Source organism: Lissotriton vulgaris, chromosome 8 (genome assembly GCF_964263255.1).
Source record: "Lissotriton vulgaris chromosome 8, aLisVul1.2, whole genome shotgun sequence".
Classification (NCBI taxonomy): Eukaryota; Metazoa; Chordata; class Amphibia; order Caudata; family Salamandridae; genus Lissotriton; species Lissotriton vulgaris.
Genome location: NC_141696.1, coordinates 1,531,853,197 through 1,531,870,696, shown reverse-complemented (window position 1 = coordinate 1,531,870,696; position 17,500 = coordinate 1,531,853,197). Strand labels below are relative to the sequence as shown.

Below are 17,500 nucleotides of genomic sequence, written 5' to 3'. Positions count from 1 at the left end.
ATTGCTTACCTACTCATGCCAAATATATCTAGGTAATATAGTGCTAGTCCATTCAGAGTTAAAAAAACAACTACCTAACCTGGATCCCAAAAATGCTATTTACCCATTGCACCAGTTAACTGGGGAATGATACAGGACTCCTTAAAACATATCTCTACCATATGAGGTTAAAAATCCAGGTACTGCATCTATTTTGTTAAATGGTTCAAATTAAAGTATGAAGACCCCAGCTATCAGAAGGACGAAATAGCTCAGTTGGGAGAGCGTTAGACTGAAGATCTAAAGGTCCCTGGTTCAATCCCGGGTTTCGGCACAGTTGAGAGGTTCCTTGCTTCTAACAAAATAGGTCTTGGAATCAGCTGTAGTACTTTTTCTCTATTCATCAAATTTTTTCCAACTGATCTACAACACAATCAATTTAACATAGACTTTGCTTTATGTCCTCCTTCTAAACTTGCTTCCACCTCTCTTACCTTCAGGTTTGACAATGAATATTTCCCATTTCATGCTTTTTTGTAAAGTAAACTCTTGTCTGCATTACCTTCCACTTCCCCTTGAACACAGATGTCAGTAGTCAGATGACATTGCTTACCTACTCATGCCAAATATATCTGGGTAATATAGTGCTAGTCCATTCAGAGTTAAAAAAACAACTACCTAACCTGGATCCCAAAAATGCTATTTACCCATTGCACCAGTTAATTGCGGAATGATACAGGACTCCTTAAAACATATCTCTACCATATGAGGTTAAAAATCCAGGTCCTGCATCTATTTTGTTAAATGGTTTAAATTAAAGTATGAAGACCACAGCTATAAACAGGCCGAAATAGCTGAGTTGGGAGAGCGTTAGACTGAAGATCTAAAGGTCCCTGGTTCAATCCCGGGTTTCGGCACAGTTGAGAGGATCCTTGCTTCTAACAAAATAGGTCTTGGAATCAGCTGTAGTACTTTTTCTCTATTCATCAAATTTTTTCCAACTGATCTACAACACAATCAATTTAACATAGACTTTGCTTTATGTCCTCCTTCTAAACTTGCTTCCACCTCTCTTACCTTCAGGTTTGACAATGAATATTTCCCATTTCATGCTTTTTTGTAAAGTAAACTCTTGTCTGCATTACCTTCCACTTCCCCTTGAACACAGATGTCAGTAGTCAGATGACATTGCTTACCTACTCATGCCAAATATATCTGGGTAATATAGTGCTAGTCCATTCAGAGTTAAAAAAACAACTACCTAACCTGGATCCCAAAAATGCTATTTGCCCATTGCACCAGTTAATTGCGGAATGATACAGGACTCCTTAAAACATATCTCTACCATATGAGGTTAAAAATCCAGGTCCTGCATCTATTTTGTTAAATGGTTTAAATTAAAGTATGAAGACCACAGCTGTAAGCAGGCCGCAATATCTCAGTTGGGAGAGTGTTAGACTGAAGATCTAAAGGTCCCTGGTTCAATCCTGGGTTTCGGCACAGTTGAGAGGTTCCTTGCTTCTAACAAAATAGGTCTTGGAATCAGCTGTAGTACTTTTTTCTCTATCAACATTTTTATCAACTGATCTACAAAATGATCAATTCAACATAGACTTTGCTTTCTGTCCTCCTTTTAAACTTTCTTCCACCTATCTTGCCTTCAGGTTTGACAATGAATGTTTCCCATTTCGTCCTTTTTTGTAAAGTAAACTCTTTTCTGCATCACATTCCACTTCCCCTTGAACACAGATGTCAGTAGTCAGATGACATTGCTTACCTACTCATGCCAAATATATCTGGGTAATATAGTGCTAGTACATTCAGAGTTAAAAAAACAACTAGCTAACCTGGATCCCAAAAATGCTATTTACCCATTGCACCAGTTAATTGCGGAATGATACAGGACTCCTTAAAACATATCTCACCATATGAGGTTAAAAATCCAGGTCCTGCATCTATTTTGTTAAATGGTTTAAATTAAAGTATGAAGACCACAGCTATAAGCAGGCTGAAATAGCTAAGTTGGGAGAGCGTTAGACTGAAGATCTAAAGGTCCCTGGTTCAATCCCAGTTGTCGGCACAGTTGAGAGGTTCCTTGCTTCTAACAAAATAGGTCTTGGAATCAGCTGTAGTACTTTTTTCTCTATCAACATTGTTATCAACTGATCTACAAAATGATCAATTCAACATAGACTTTGCTTTCTGTCCTCCTTTTAAACTTTCTTCCACCTATCTTGCCTTCAGGTTTGACTATGAATGTTTTCCATTTCGTCCTTTTTTGTAAAGTAAACTCTTGCCTGCATCACATTCCACTTCCCCTTGAACACAGATGTCAGTAGTCAGATGACATTGCTTACCTACTCATGCCAAATATATCTGGGTAATATAGTGCTAGTCCATTCAGAGTTAAAAAAACAACTACCTAACCTGGATCCCAAAAATGCTATTTACCCATTGCACCAGTTAACTGGGGAATGATACAGGACTCCTTAAAACATATCTCTACCATATGAGGTTAAAAATCCAGGTCCTGCATCTATTTTGTTAAATGGTTCAAATTAAAGTATGAAGACCCGAGCTATCAGAAGGCCGAAATAGCTCAGTTGGGAGAGCGTTAGACTGAAGATCTAAAGGTCCCTGGTTCAATCCTGGGTTTCGGCACAGTTGAGAGGTTCCTTGCTTCTAACAAAATAGGTCTTGGAATCAGCTGTAGTTCTTTTTCTCTATTCATCACATTTTTTCCAACTGATCTACAACACAATCAATTTAACATAGACTTTGCTTTATGTCCTCCTTCTAAACTTGCTTCCACCTCTCTTACCTTCAGGTTTGACAATGAATATTTCCCATTTCATGCTTTTTTGTAAAGTAAACTCTTATCTGCATTACCTTCCACTTCCCCTTGAACACAGATGTCAGTAGTCAGATGACATTGCTTACCTACTCATGCCAAATATATCTGGGTAATATAGTGCTAGTCCATTCAGAGTTAAAAAAACAACTACCTAACCTGGATCCCAAAAATGCTATTTACCCATTGCACCAGTTAATTGCGGAATGATGCAGGACTCCTTAAAACATATCTCTACCATATGAGGTTAAAAATCCAGGTCCTGCATCTATTTTGTTAAATGGTTCAAATTAAAGTATGAAGACCACAGATATTAGCAGGCCGAAATAGCTCAGTTGGGAGAGCGTTAGACTGAAGATCTAAAGGTCCCTGGTTCAATCCCGGGTTTCGGCACAGTTGAGAGGTTCCTTGCTTCTAACAAAATAGGTCTTGGAATCAGCTGTAGTACTTTTTCTCTATTCATCAAATTCTTTCCAACTGATCTACAACACAATCAATTTAACATAGACTTTGCTTTATGTCCTCCTTCTAAACTTGCTTCCACCTCTCTTACCTTCAGGTTTGACAATGAATATTTCCCATTTCATGCTTTTTTGTAAAGTAAACTCTTATCTGCATTACCTTCCACTTCCCCTTGAACACAGATGTCAGTAGTCAGATGACATTGCTTACCTACTCATGCCAAATATATCTGGGTAATATAGTGCTAGTCCATTCAGAGTTAAAAAAACAACTACCTAACCTGGATCCCAAAAATGCTATTTACCCATTGCACCAGTTAATTGCGGAATGATGCAGGACTCCTTAAAACATATCTCTACCATATGAGGTTAAAAATCCAGGTCCTGCATCTATTTTGTTAAATGGTTCAAATTAAAGTATGAAGACCACAGATATCAGCAGGCCGAAATAGCTCAGTTGGGAGAGCCTTAGACTGAAGATCTAAAGGTCCCTGGTTCAATCCCGGGTTTCGGCACAGTTGAGAGGTTCCTTGCTTCTAACAAAATAGGTCTTGGAATCAGCTGTAGTACTTTTTCTCTATTCATCAAATTTTTTCCAACTGATCTACAACACAATCAATTTAACATAGACTTTGCTTTATGTCCTCCTTCTAAACTTGCTTCCACCTCTCTTACCTTCAGGTTTGACAATGAATATTTCCCATTTCATGCTTTTTTGTAAAGTAAACTCTTGTCTGCATTACCTTCCACTTCCCCTTGAACACAGATGTCAGTAGTCAGATGACATTGCTTACCTACTCATGCCAAATATATCTGGGTAATATAGTGCTAGTCCATTCAGAGTTAAAAAAACAACTACCTAACCTGGATCCCAAAAATGCTATTTGCCCATTGCACCAGTTAATTGCGGAATGATACAGGACTCCTTAAAACATATCTCTACCATATGAGGTTAAAAATCCAGGTCCTGCATCTATTTTGTTAAATGGTTTAAATTAAAGTATGAAGACCACAGCTGTAAGCAGGCCGCAATATCTCAGTTGGGAGAGTGTTAGACTGAAGATCTAAAGGTCCCTGGTTCAATCCTGGGTTTCGGCACAGTTGAGAGGTTCCTTGCTTCTAACAAAATAGGTCTTGGAATCAGCTGTAGTACTTTTTTCTCTATCAACATTTTTATCAACTGATCTACAAAATGATCAATTCAACATAGACTTTGCTTTCTGTCCTCCTTTTAAACTTTCTTCCACCTATCTTGCCTTCAGGTTTGACAATGAATGTTTCCCATTTCGTCCTTTTTTGTAAAGTAAACTCTTTTCTGCATCACATTCCACTTCCCCTTGAACACAGATGTCAGTAGTCAGATGACATTGCTTACCTACTCATGCCAAATATATCTAGGTAATATAGTGCTAGTCCATTCAGAGTTAAAAAAACAACTACCTAACCTGGATCCCAAAAATGCTATTTACCCATTGCACCAGTTAACTGGGGAATGATACAGGACTCCTTAAAACATATCTCTACCATATGAGGTTAAAAATCCAGGTACTGCATCTATTTTGTTAAATGGTTCAAATTAAAGTATGAAGACCCCAGCTATCAGAAGGACGAAATAGCTCAGTTGGGAGAGCGTTAGACTGAAGATCTAAAGGTCCCTGGTTCAATCCCGGGTTTCGGCACAGTTGAGAGGTTCCTTGCTTCTAACAAAATAGGTCTTGGAATCAGCTGTAGTACTTTTTCTCTATTCATCAAATTTTTTCCAACTGATCTACAACACAATCAATTTAACATAGACTTTGCTTTATGTCCTCCTTCTAAACTTGCTTCCACCTCTCTTACCTTCAGGTTTGACAATGAATATTTCCCATTTCATGCTTTTTTGTAAAGTAAACTCTTGTCTGCATTACCTTCCACTTCCCCTTGAACACAGATGTCAGTAGTCAGATGACATTGCTTACCTACTCATGCCAAATATATCTGGGTAATATAGTGCTAGTCCATTCAGAGTTAAAAAAACAACTACCTAACCTGGATCCCAAAAATGCTATTTACCCATTGCACCAGTTAATTGCGGAATGATACAGGACTCCTTAAAACATATCTCTACCATATGAGGTTAAAAATCCAGGTCCTGCATCTATTTTGTTAAATGGTTTAAATTAAAGTATGAAGACCACAGCTATAAACAGGCCGAAATAGCTCAGTTGGGAGAGCGTTAGACTGAAGATCTAAAGGTCCCTGGATCAATCCCGGGTTTCGGCACAGTTGAGAGGATCCTTGCTTCTAACAAAATATGTCTTGGAATCAGCTGTAGTACTTTTTCTCTATTCATCAAATTTTTTCCAACTGATCTACAACACAATCAATTTAACATAGACTTTGCTTTATGTCCTCCTTCTAAACTTGCTTCCACCTCTCTTACCTTCAGGTTTGACAATGAATATTTCCCATTTCATGCTTTTTTGTAAAGTAAACTCTTGTCTGCATTACCTTCCACTTCCCCTTGAACACAGATGTCAGTAGTCAGATGACATTGCTTACCTACTCATGCCAAATATATCTGGGTAATATAGTGCTAGTCCATTCAGAGTTAAAAAAACAACTACCTAACCTGGATCCCAAAAATGCTATTTGCCCATTGCACCAGTTAATTGCGGAATGATACAGGACTCCTTAAAACATATCTCTACCATATGAGGTTAAAAATCCAGGTCCTGCATCTATTTTGTTAAATGGTTTAAATTAAAGTATGAAGACCACAGCTGTAAGCAGGCCGCAATATCTCAGTTGGGAGAGTGTTAGACTGAAGATCTAAAGGTCCCTGGTTCAATCCTGGGTTTCGGCACAGTTGAGAGGTTCCTTGCTTCTAACAAAATAGGTCTTGGAATCAGCTGTAGTACTTTTTTCTCTATCAACATTTTTATCAACTGATCTACAAAATGATCAATTCAACATAGACTTTGCTTTCTGTCCTCCTTTTAAACTTTCTTCCACCTATCTTGCCTTCAGGTTTGACAATGAATGTTTCCCATTTCGTCCTTTTTTGTAAAGTAAACTCTTTTCTGCATCACATTCCACTTCCCCTTGAACACAGATGTCAGTAGTCAGATGACATTGCTTACCTACTCATGCCAAATATATCTAGGTAATATAGTGCTAGTCCATTCAGAGTTAAAAAAACAACTACCTAACCTGGATCGAAAAAAATTCTATTTACCCATTGCACCAGTTAACTGGGGAATGATACAGGACTCCTTAAAACGTATCTCTACCATATGAGGTTAAAAATCCAGGTACTGCATCTATTTTGTTAAATGGTTCCCATTAAAGTATGAAGACCCCAGCTATCAGAAGGACGAAATAGCTCAGTTGGGAGAGCGTTAGACTGAAGATCTAAAGGTCCCTGGTTCAATCCCGGGTTTCGGCACAGTTGAGAGGTTCCTTGCTTCTAACAAAATAGGTCTTGGAATCAGCTGTAGTACTTTTTCTCTATTCATCAAATTTTTTCCAACCGATCTACAACACAATCAATTTAACATAGACTTTGCTTTATGTCCTCCTTCTAAACTTGCTTCCACCTCTCTTACCTTCAGGTTTGACAATGAATATTTCCCGTTTCATGCTTTTTTGTAAAGTAAACTCTTGTCTGCATTACCTTCCACTTCCCCTTGAACACAGATGTCAGTAGTCAGATGACATTGCTTACCTACTCATGCCAAATATATCTGGGTAATATAGTGCTAGTCCATTCAGAGTTAAAAAAACAACTACCTAACCTGGATCCCAAAAATGCTATTTGCCCATTGCACCAGTTAATTGCGGAATGATACAGGACTCCTTAAAACATATCTCTACCATATGAGGTTAAAAATCCAGGTCCTGCATCTATTTTGTTAAATGGTTTAAATTAAAGTATGAAGACCACAGCTATAAGCAGGCCGCAATAGCTCAGTTGGGAGAGCGTTAGACTGAAGATCTAAAGGTCCCTGGTTCAATCCTGGGTTTCGGCACAGTTGAGAGGTTCCTTGCTTCTAACAAAATAGGTCTTGGAATCAGCTGTATTACTTTTTTCTCTATCAACATTTTTATCAACTGATCTACAAAATGATCAATTCAACATAGACTTTGCTTTCTGTCCTCCTTTTAAACTTTCTCCCACCTATCTTGCCTTCAGGTTTGACTATGAATGTTTTCCATTTCGTCCTTTTTTGTAAAGTAAACTCTTGTCTGCATCACATTCCACTTCCCCTTGAACACAGATGTCAGTAGTCAGATGACATTGCTTACCTACTCATGCCAAATATATCTGGGTAATATAGTGCTAGTCCATTCAGAGTTAAAAAAACAACTACCTAACCTGGATCCCAAAAATGCTATTTACCCATTGCACCAGTTAATTGCGGAATGATACAGGACTCCTTAAAACATATATCTACCATATGAGGTTAAAAATCCAGGTCCTGCATCTATTTTGTTAAATCGTTTAAATTAAAGTATGAAGACCACAGCTATAAGCAGGCCGAAATAGCTCAGTTGGGAGTGCGTTAGACTGAAGATCTAAAGGTCCCTGGTTCAATCCCGGGTTTCGGCACAGTTGAGAGGTTCCTTGCTTCTAACAAAATAGGTCTTGGAATCAGCTGTAGTACTTTTTCTCTATTCATCAAATTTTTTCCAACTGATCTACAACACAATCAATGTAACATAGACTTTGCTTTATGTCCTCCTTCTAAACTTGCTTCCACCTCTCTTACCTTCAGGTTTGACAATGAATATTTCCCATTTCATGCTTTTTTGTAAAGTAAACTCTTGTCTGCATTACCTTCCACTTCCCCTTGAACACAGATGTCAGTAGTCAGATGACATTGCTTACCTACTCATGCCAAATATATCTGGGTAATATAGTGCTAGTCCATTCAGAGTTAAAAAAACAACTACCTAACCTGGATCCCAAAAATGCTATTTGCCCATTGCACCAGTTAATTGCGGAATGATACAGGACTCCTTAAAACATATCTCTACCATATGAGGTTAAAAATCCAGGTCCTGCATCTATTTTGTTAAATGGTTTAAATTAAAGTATGAAGACCACAGCTGTAAGCAGGCCGCAATATCTCAGTTGGGAGAGTGTTAGACTGAAGATCTAAAGGTCCCTGGTTCAATCCTGGGTTTCGGCACAGTTGAGAGGTTCCTTGCTTCTAACAAAATAGGTCTTGGAATCAGCTGTAGTACTTTTTTCTCTATCAACATTTTTATCAACTGATCTACAAAATGATCAATTCAACATAGACTTTGCTTTCTGTCCTCCTTTTAAACTTTCTTCCACCTATCTTGCCTTCAGGTTTGACAATGAATGTTTCCCATTTCGTCCTTTTTTGTAAAGTAAACTCTTTTCTGCATCACATTCCACTTCCCCTTGAACACAGATGTCAGTAGTCAGATGACATTGCTTACCTACTCATGCCAAATATATCTAGGTAATATAGTGCTAGTCCATTCAGAGTTAAAAAAACAACTACCTAACCTGGATCCCAAAAATGCTATTTACCCATTGCACCAGTTAACTGGGGAATGATACAGGACTCCTTAAAACATATCTCTACCATATGAGGTTAAAAATCCAGGTACTGCATCTATTTTGTTAAATGGTTCAAATTAAAGTATGAAGACCCCAGCTATCAGAAGGACGAAATAGCTCAGTTGGGAGAGCGTTAGACTGAAGATCTAAAGGTCCCTGGTTCAATCCCGGGTTTCGGCACAGTTGAGAGGTTCCTTGCTTCTAACAAAATAGGTCTTGGAATCAGCTGTAGTACTTTTTCTCTATTCATCAAATTTTTTCCAACTGATCTACAACACAATCAATTTAACATAGACTTTGCTTTATGTCCTCCTTCTAAACTTGCTTCCACCTCTCTTACCTTCAGGTTTGACAATGAATATTTCCCATTTCATGCTTTTTTGTAAAGTAAACTCTTGTCTGCATTACCTTCCACTTCCCCTTGAACACAGATGTCAGTAGTCAGATGACATTGCTTACCTACTCATGCCAAATATATCTGGGTAATATAGTGCTAGTCCATTCAGAGTTAAAAAAACAACTACCTAACCTGGATCCCAAAAATGCTATTTACCCATTGCACCAGTTAATTGCGGAATGATACAGGACTCCTTAAAACATATCTCTACCATATGAGGTTAAAAATCCAGGTCCTGCATCTATTTTGTTAAATGGTTTAAATTAAAGTATGAAGACCACAGCTATAAACAGGCCGAAATAGCTCAGTTGGGAGAGCGTTAGACTGAAGATCTAAAGGTCCCTGGATCAATCCCGGGTTTCGGCACAGTTGAGAGGATCCTTGCTTCTAACAAAATATGTCTTGGAATCAGCTGTAGTACTTTTTCTCTATTCATCAAATTTTTTCCAACTGATCTACAACACAATCAATTTAACATAGACTTTGCTTTATGTCCTCCTTCTAAACTTGCTTCCACCTCTCTTACCTTCAGGTTTGACAATGAATATTTCCCATTTCATGCTTTTTTGTAAAGTAAACTCTTGTCTGCATTACCTTCCACTTCCCCTTGAACACAGATGTCAGTAGTCAGATGACATTGCTTACCTACTCATGCCAAATATATCTGGGTAATATAGTGCTAGTCCATTCAGAGTTAAAAAAACAACTACCTAACCTGGATCCCAAAAATGCTATTTGCCCATTGCACCAGTTAATTGCGGAATGATACAGGACTCCTTAAAACATATCTCTACCATATGAGGTTAAAAATCCAGGTCCTGCATCTATTTTGTTAAATGGTTTAAATTAAAGTATGAAGACCACAGCTGTAAGCAGGCCGCAATATCTCAGTTGGGAGAGTGTTAGACTGAAGATCTAAAGGTCCCTGGTTCAATCCTGGGTTTCGGCACAGTTGAGAGGTTCCTTGCTTCTAACAAAATAGGTCTTGGAATCAGCTGTAGTACTTTTTTCTCTATCAACATTTTTATCAACTGATCTACAAAATGATCAATTCAACATAGACTTTGCTTTCTGTCCTCCTTTTAAACTTTCTTCCACCTATCTTGCCTTCAGGTTTGACAATGAATGTTTCCCATTTCGTCCTTTTTTGTAAAGTAAACTCTTTTCTGCATCACATTCCACTTCCCCTTGAACACAGATGTCAGTAGTCAGATGACATTGCTTACCTACTCATGCCAAATATATCTAGGTAATATAGTGCTAGTCCATTCAGAGTTAAAAAAACAACTACCTAACCTGGATCGAAAAAAATTCTATTTACCCATTGCACCAGTTAACTGGGGAATGATACAGGACTCCTTAAAACGTATCTCTACCATATGAGGTTAAAAATCCAGGTACTGCATCTATTTTGTTAAATGGTTCCCATTAAAGTATGAAGACCCCAGCTATCAGAAGGACGAAATAGCTCAGTTGGGAGAGCGTTAGACTGAAGATCTAAAGGTCCCTGGTTCAATCCCGGGTTTCGGCACAGTTGAGAGGTTCCTTGCTTCTAACAAAATAGGTCTTGGAATCAGCTGTAGTACTTTTTCTCTATTCATCAAATTTTTTCCAACCGATCTACAACACAATCAATTTAACATAGACTTTGCTTTATGTCCTCCTTCTAAACTTGCTTCCACCTCTCTTACCTTCAGGTTTGACAATGAATATTTCCCGTTTCATGCTTTTTTGTAAAGTAAACTCTTGTCTGCATTACCTTCCACTTCCCCTTGAACACAGATGTCAGTAGTCAGATGACATTGCTTACCTACTCATGCCAAATATATCTGGGTAATATAGTGCTAGTCCATTCAGAGTTAAAAAAACAACTACCTAACCTGGATCCCAAAAATGCTATTTGCCCATTGCACCAGTTAATTGCGGAATGATACAGGACTCCTTAAAACATATCTCTACCATATGAGGTTAAAAATCCAGGTCCTGCATCTATTTTGTTAAATGGTTTAAATTAAAGTATGAAGACCACAGCTATAAGCAGGCCGCAATAGCTCAGTTGGGAGAGCGTTAGACTGAAGATCTAAAGGTCCCTGGTTCAATCCTGGGTTTCGGCACAGTTGAGAGGTTCCTTGCTTCTAACAAAATAGGTCTTGGAATCAGCTGTATTACTTTTTTCTCTATCAACATTTTTATCAACTGATCTACAAAATGATCAATTCAACATAGACTTTGCTTTCTGTCCTCCTTTTAAACTTTCTCCCACCTATCTTGCCTTCAGGTTTGACTATGAATGTTTTCCATTTCGTCCTTTTTTGTAAAGTAAACTCTTGTCTGCATCACATTCCACTTCCCCTTGAACACAGATGTCAGTAGTCAGATGACATTGCTTACCTACTCATGCCAAATATATCTGGGTAATATAGTGCTAGTCCATTCAGAGTTAAAAAAACAACTACCTAACCTGGATCCCAAAAATGCTATTTACCCATTGCACCAGTTAACTGGGGAATGATACAGGACTCCTTAAAACATATCTCTACCATATGAGGTTAAAAATCCAGGTCCTGCATCTATTTTGTTAAATGGTTCAAATTAAAGTATGAAGACCCCAGCTGTCAGAAGGCCGAAATAGCTCAGTTGGGAGAGCGTTAGACTGAAGATCTAAAGGTACCTGGTTCAATCCTGGGTTTCGGCACAGTTGAGAGGTTCCTTGCTTCTAACAAAATAGGTCTTGGAATCAGCTGTAGTTCTTTTTCTCTATTCATCAAATTTTTTCCAACTGATCTACAACACAATCAATTTAACATAGACTTTGCTTTATGTCCTCCTTCTAAACTTGCTTCCACCTCTCTTACCTTCAGGTTTGACAATGAATATTTCCCATTTCATGCTTTTTTGTAAAGTAAACTCTTGTCTGCATTACCTTCCACTTCCCCTTGAACACAGATGTCAGTAGTCAGATGACATTGCTTACCTACTCATGCCAAATATATCTGGGTAATATAGTGCTAGTCCATTCAGAGTTAAAAAAACAACTACCTAACCTGGATCCCAAAAATGCTATTTACCCATTGCACCAGTTAATTGCGGAATGATACAGGACTCCTTAAAACATATCTCTACCATATGAGGTTAAAAAACCAGGTCCTGCATCTATTTTGTTAAATGGTTTAAATTGAAGTATGAAGACCACAGCTATAAGCAGGCCGAAATAGCTCAGTTGGGAGAGCGTTAGACTGAAGATCTAAAGGTCCCTGGTTCAATCCCAGGTTTCGGCACAGTTGAGAGGTTCCTTGCTTCTAACAAAACAGGTCTTGGAATCAGCTGTAGTACTTTTTCTCTATTCATCAAATTTTTTCCAACTGATCTACAACACAATCAATTTAACATAGACTTTGCTTTATGTCCTCCTTCTAAACTTGCTTCCACCTCTCTTACCTTCAGGTATGACAATGAATATTTCCCATTTCATGCTTTTTTGTAAAGTAAACTCTTGTCTGCATTACCTTCCACTTTCCCTTGAACACAGATGTCAGTAGTCAGCTGACATTGCTTACCTACTCATGCCAAATATATCTGGGTAATATAGTGCTAGTCCATTCAGAGTTAAAAAAACAACTACCTAACCTGGATCCCAAAAATGCTATTTACCCATTGCACCAGTTAATTGCGGAATGATACAGGACTCCTTAAAACATATATCTACCATATGAGGTTAAAAATCCAGGTCCTGCATCTATTTTGTTAAATCGTTTAAATTAAAGTATGAAGACCACAGCTATAAGCAGGCCGAAATAGCTCAGTTGGGAGTGCGTTAGACTGAAGATCTAAAGGTCCCTGGTTCAATCCCGGGTTTCGGCACAGTTGAGAGGTTCCTTGCTTCTAACAAAATAGGTCTTGGAATCAGCTGTAGTACTTTTTCTCTATTCATCAAATTTTTTCCAACTGATCTACAACACAATCAATTTAACATAGACTTTGCTTTATGTCCTCCTTCTAAACTTGCTTCCACCTCTCTTACCTTCAGGTTTGACAATTAATATTTCCCATTTCATGCTTTTTTGTAAAGTAAACTCTTGTCTGCATTACCTTCCACTTCCCCTTGAACACAGATGTCAGTAGTCAGATGACATTGCTTACCTACTCATGCCAAATATATCTGGGTAATATAGTGCTAGTCCATTCAGAGTTAAAAAAACAACTACCTAACCTGGATCCCAAGAATGCTATTTGCCCATTGCACCAGTTAATTGCGGAATGATACAGGACTCCTTAAAACATATCTCTACCATATGAGGTTAAAAATCCAGGTTCTGCATCTATTTTGTTAAATGGTTTCAATTAAAGTATGAAGACCACAGCTATAAGCAGGCTGCAATAGCTCAGTTGGGAGAGCGTTAGACTGAAGATCTAAAGGTCCCTGGTTCAATCCCGGGTTTCGGCACAGTTGAGAGGTTCCTTGCTTCTAACAAAATAGGTCTTGGAATCAGCTGTAGTACTTTTTTCTCTATCAACATTTTTATCAACTGATCTACAAAATGATCAATTCAACATAGACTTTGCTTTCTGTCCTCCTTTTAAACTTTCTTCCACCTATCTTGCCTTCAGGTTTGACAATGAATGTTTCCCATTTCGTCCTTTTTTGTAAAGTAAACTCTTGTCTGCATCACATTCCACTTCCCCTTGAACACAGATGTCAGTAGTCAGATGACATTGCTTACCTACTCATGCCAAATATATCTAGGTAATATAGTGCTAGTCCATTCAGAGTTAAAAAAACAACTACCTAACCTGGATCCCAAAAATGCTATTTGCCCATTGCACCAGTTAATTGCGAAATGATACAGGACTCCTTAAAACATATCTCTACCATATGAGGTTAAAAATCCAGGTCCTGCATCTATTTTGTTAAATGGTTTAAATTAAAGTATGAAGACCACAGCTATAAGCAGGCTGCAATAGCTCAGTTGGGAGAGCGTTAGACTGAAGATATAAAGGTCCCTGGTTCAATCCCGGTTTTCGGCACAGTCGAGAGGTTCCTTGCTTCTAACAAAATAGTTCTTGGAATCAGCTGTAGTACTTTTTCTCTACTCATCAAATTTTTTCCAACTGATCTACAACACAATCAATTTAACATAGACTTTGCTTTATGTCCTCCTTCTAAACTTGCTTCCACCTCTCTTACCTTCAGGTTTGACAATGAACATTTCCCATTTCATGCTTTTTTGTAAAGTAAACTCTTGTCTGCATTACCTTCCACTTCCCCTTGAACACAGATGTCAGTAGTCAGCTGACATTGCTTACCTACTCGTGCCAAATATATCTGGGTAATATAGTGCTAGTCCATTCAGAGTTAAAAAAGACAACTACCTAACCTGGATCCCAAAAATGCTATTTACCCATTGCACCAGTTAATTGCGGAATGATACAGGACTCCTTAAAACATATCTCACCATATGAGGTTAAAAATCCAGGTCCTGCATCTATTTTGTTAAATGGTTTAAATTAAAGTATGAAGACCACTGCTATAAGCAGGCCGAAATAGCTAAGTTGGGAGAGCGTTAGACTGAAGATCTAAAGGTCCCTGGTTCAATCCCGGTTGTCGGCACAGTTGAGAGGTTCCTTGCTTCTAACAAAATAGGTCTTGGAATCAGCTGTAGTACTTTTTTCTCTATCAACATTTTTATCAACTGATCTACAAAATGATCAATTCAACATAGACTTTGCTTTCTGTCCTCCTTTTAAACTTTCTTCCACCTATCTTGCCTTCAGGTTTGACTATGAATGTTTTCCATTTCGTCCTTTTTTGTAAAGTAAACTCTTGTCTGCATCACATTCCACTTCCCCTTGAACACAGATGTCAGTAGTCAGATGACATTGCTTACCTACTCATGCCAAATATATCTGGGTAATATAGTGCTAGTCCATTCAGAGTTAAAAAAACAACTACCTAACCTGGACCCCAAAAATGCTATTTACCCATTGCACCAGTTAACTGGGGAATGATACAGGACTCCTTAAAACAGGGGTCTCCAACCCTGGTCCTGGCGAGCACCTCCCAGGCCGGATTTTTGGGATATCCCCATCTGGGGAATCACGGTTCGATCCCCGGCGCCGGCGGCAGATCAGAGTGCCCAGGACGGGGTCCGCGGGTCCCGGGCAGTCCTCCCTTCGGGCGTCCGTGCCTGAGAGCTCCGGTGGTCCACGCCGCGCCTGAGGCCCAGCCGGGGTCCCGGAGCCCTGCCTTGCGTGGGCAGGCAGGCAGGCAGGAGCCCTACCGCGAAGGCTCGGGGTGGGAAGCACTTTCGATCCCAGCCATCTGGTCTCACGCAATGCTTTCCAATGGGGCGACCAGGTGGCCGGGGTTCCCTGGAAGTCCCGATGAGGTGCCATTTGCCTCCCCGATGCCAGCGAGGGCTCCAGGAGGTCGGGTACTTTCGCGCCTTGGGTCCCCTCTGTCACCTCATGTGCACGGATTAAAAGAAAAGAGGGTAATTTTCCTCCGGATTACTAGGGAGAGGGTCAGTCAGACCGCCGTGTGGTCTGGTGATTCTGAATCAGGGGAAGGCAGGACACCCCTCCCAGGCTGGTGAGTGGGACTCCATGATTGGAATAGGCACCGAGGCGAAAATTATCAGTTCCGTGGGATTTTGAGCCCAAGACCCGCCGAGGCGGGGAATCGAACCCTGGTCCCGGGCTAGACCTCTGCATCAGGGTCTGACTCGCTAACCATTGAGCCACACTTCTCCACTGCATGGCCGAGTGCCTGGGACGGGCCTTCACTTTCGCGTCAGCCCTGCAGATGGTCTTTCCTGTCCGTTGCCACCGCGGACGGTCTTTCCCGTCCGCCATCATAATCGGCCCCATCGTCCCTGGCTATGTTAAGGCTATGTTAAGGGTGACCCGTTAAGCCTGGGGTAAATTAGGATGGCGGATGGTCTTTCCCGTCCGCCGCGGACGGAGGCAGGCAGGAAAGGCAGGCAGGAGCCCTACCACGAAGGCTCGGGGTGTGAAGCACTTTCGATCCCGGCCATCTGGTCGCACGGTACCGCTCGGGCATCTGGTCGCACGCAATGCTTTCCGATGGGGGAGACCAGATGGCCAAACTTCCCTGGAAGTCCCGATGAGGTGCCATTTGCCTCCCGGATCCCAGCGAGGGCTCCAGGAGGTCGGGTACTTTTGCGCCTTGGGTCCCCTCTGTCACCTCGAGTGCACGGATTACAAGAAAGGGGGGTAATTTTCCTCCGGATTAGTAGGGAGAGGGTCAGTCAGACCTCCGTGTGGTCTTGCGATTCTGAATCAGGGGAAGGCAGGACCCGGGCATGCCCGCCGGGGCCCCCAGGGGCCCGGGTACGTACCTGCCGCTCAGCCCCCTTGCCGATGGGCCTTTTCCTCCGAGTTTGCTCAGGCAGGCCTCCGCGAGGTCTGGCCATGCTGAGACGGGGCCAGGCAGCACCCGGGCCAGCCCGCCGGGGCCCCCAGGGGCCCGGGAACGCACCTGCCTCTCAGCCCCTTCCCGATGGTTCCTTTTCTCCGAGTTTTTTTCCTACATTCCGACCTCCGATAGGTCCGGTGGTTCTGAATCCGGGGAAGGCAGGACCCGGGCCCGCCCGCCGGGGCCCCCAGGGGCCAGGGTACGCACCTGCCTCTCAGCCCCATCGCCGATGGGCCTTTTCCTCCGAGTTTGCTCAGGCAGGCCTCCGCGAGGTCTGGCCATGCTGAGACAGGGCCAGGCAGCACCCGGGCCCGCCTGCCTGTGCTGGCGGTCCCCTTCCTGGGGACCAGATGGGATGTGCCCCGAACAAAACACCTCCCAGGCATCCGGGGCTCCCTCCTCCGACCCGCGGCGTGGGGAAGAGCCTGGGACGGGCTCCATGGGTCCTGGGACGGGCTCCATGGGTCCCGGGCCCTGCAACCCCAGAGCCCTGCTGCTCTGGAGCCCTGCAGCCCGCGAGCCCTGGAGCCCTGGAGCCCTGGAGCCCTGGAGCCCTGGAGCCCTGGAGCCCTGGAGCCCTGGAGCCCTGGAGCCCTGGAGCCCCGGAGCCCCGGAGCCCCGGAGCCCTGCAGCCGTGGAGCCCTGCAGTCCCCGAGCCCTGCAGTCCCATAGCCCAGGGGCCCCGCAGCTCCTGAGCCCTACAGGCCCGGGGCAGACAGATTGGCGTCATTTCGTTCCTGGCCATCTGGTCGCCCCTCTCGCCTCGGCCATCTGGTCGCCCGCGAAGCTTTCCTATGGTGTG

The 17,500-nt window shown here is 41.6% G+C and overlaps 2 non-coding genes across 2 annotated transcripts; both read left to right on the top strand.

Moving 5' to 3' along the window:
• The first annotated feature begins 3,150 nt into the window (after positions 1 to 3,150).
• On the top strand, positions 3,151 to 3,223 carry TRNAF-GAA (transfer RNA phenylalanine (anticodon GAA)). Its single transcript has one exon. It is a non-coding gene; the product is annotated as a tRNA-Phe (tRNA).
• A 9,245-nt stretch (positions 3,224 to 12,468) lies between these two features.
• On the top strand, positions 12,469 to 12,541 carry TRNAF-GAA (transfer RNA phenylalanine (anticodon GAA)). Its single transcript has one exon. It is a non-coding gene; the product is annotated as a tRNA-Phe (tRNA).
• Positions 12,542 to 17,500: the final 4,959 nt, after the last annotated feature.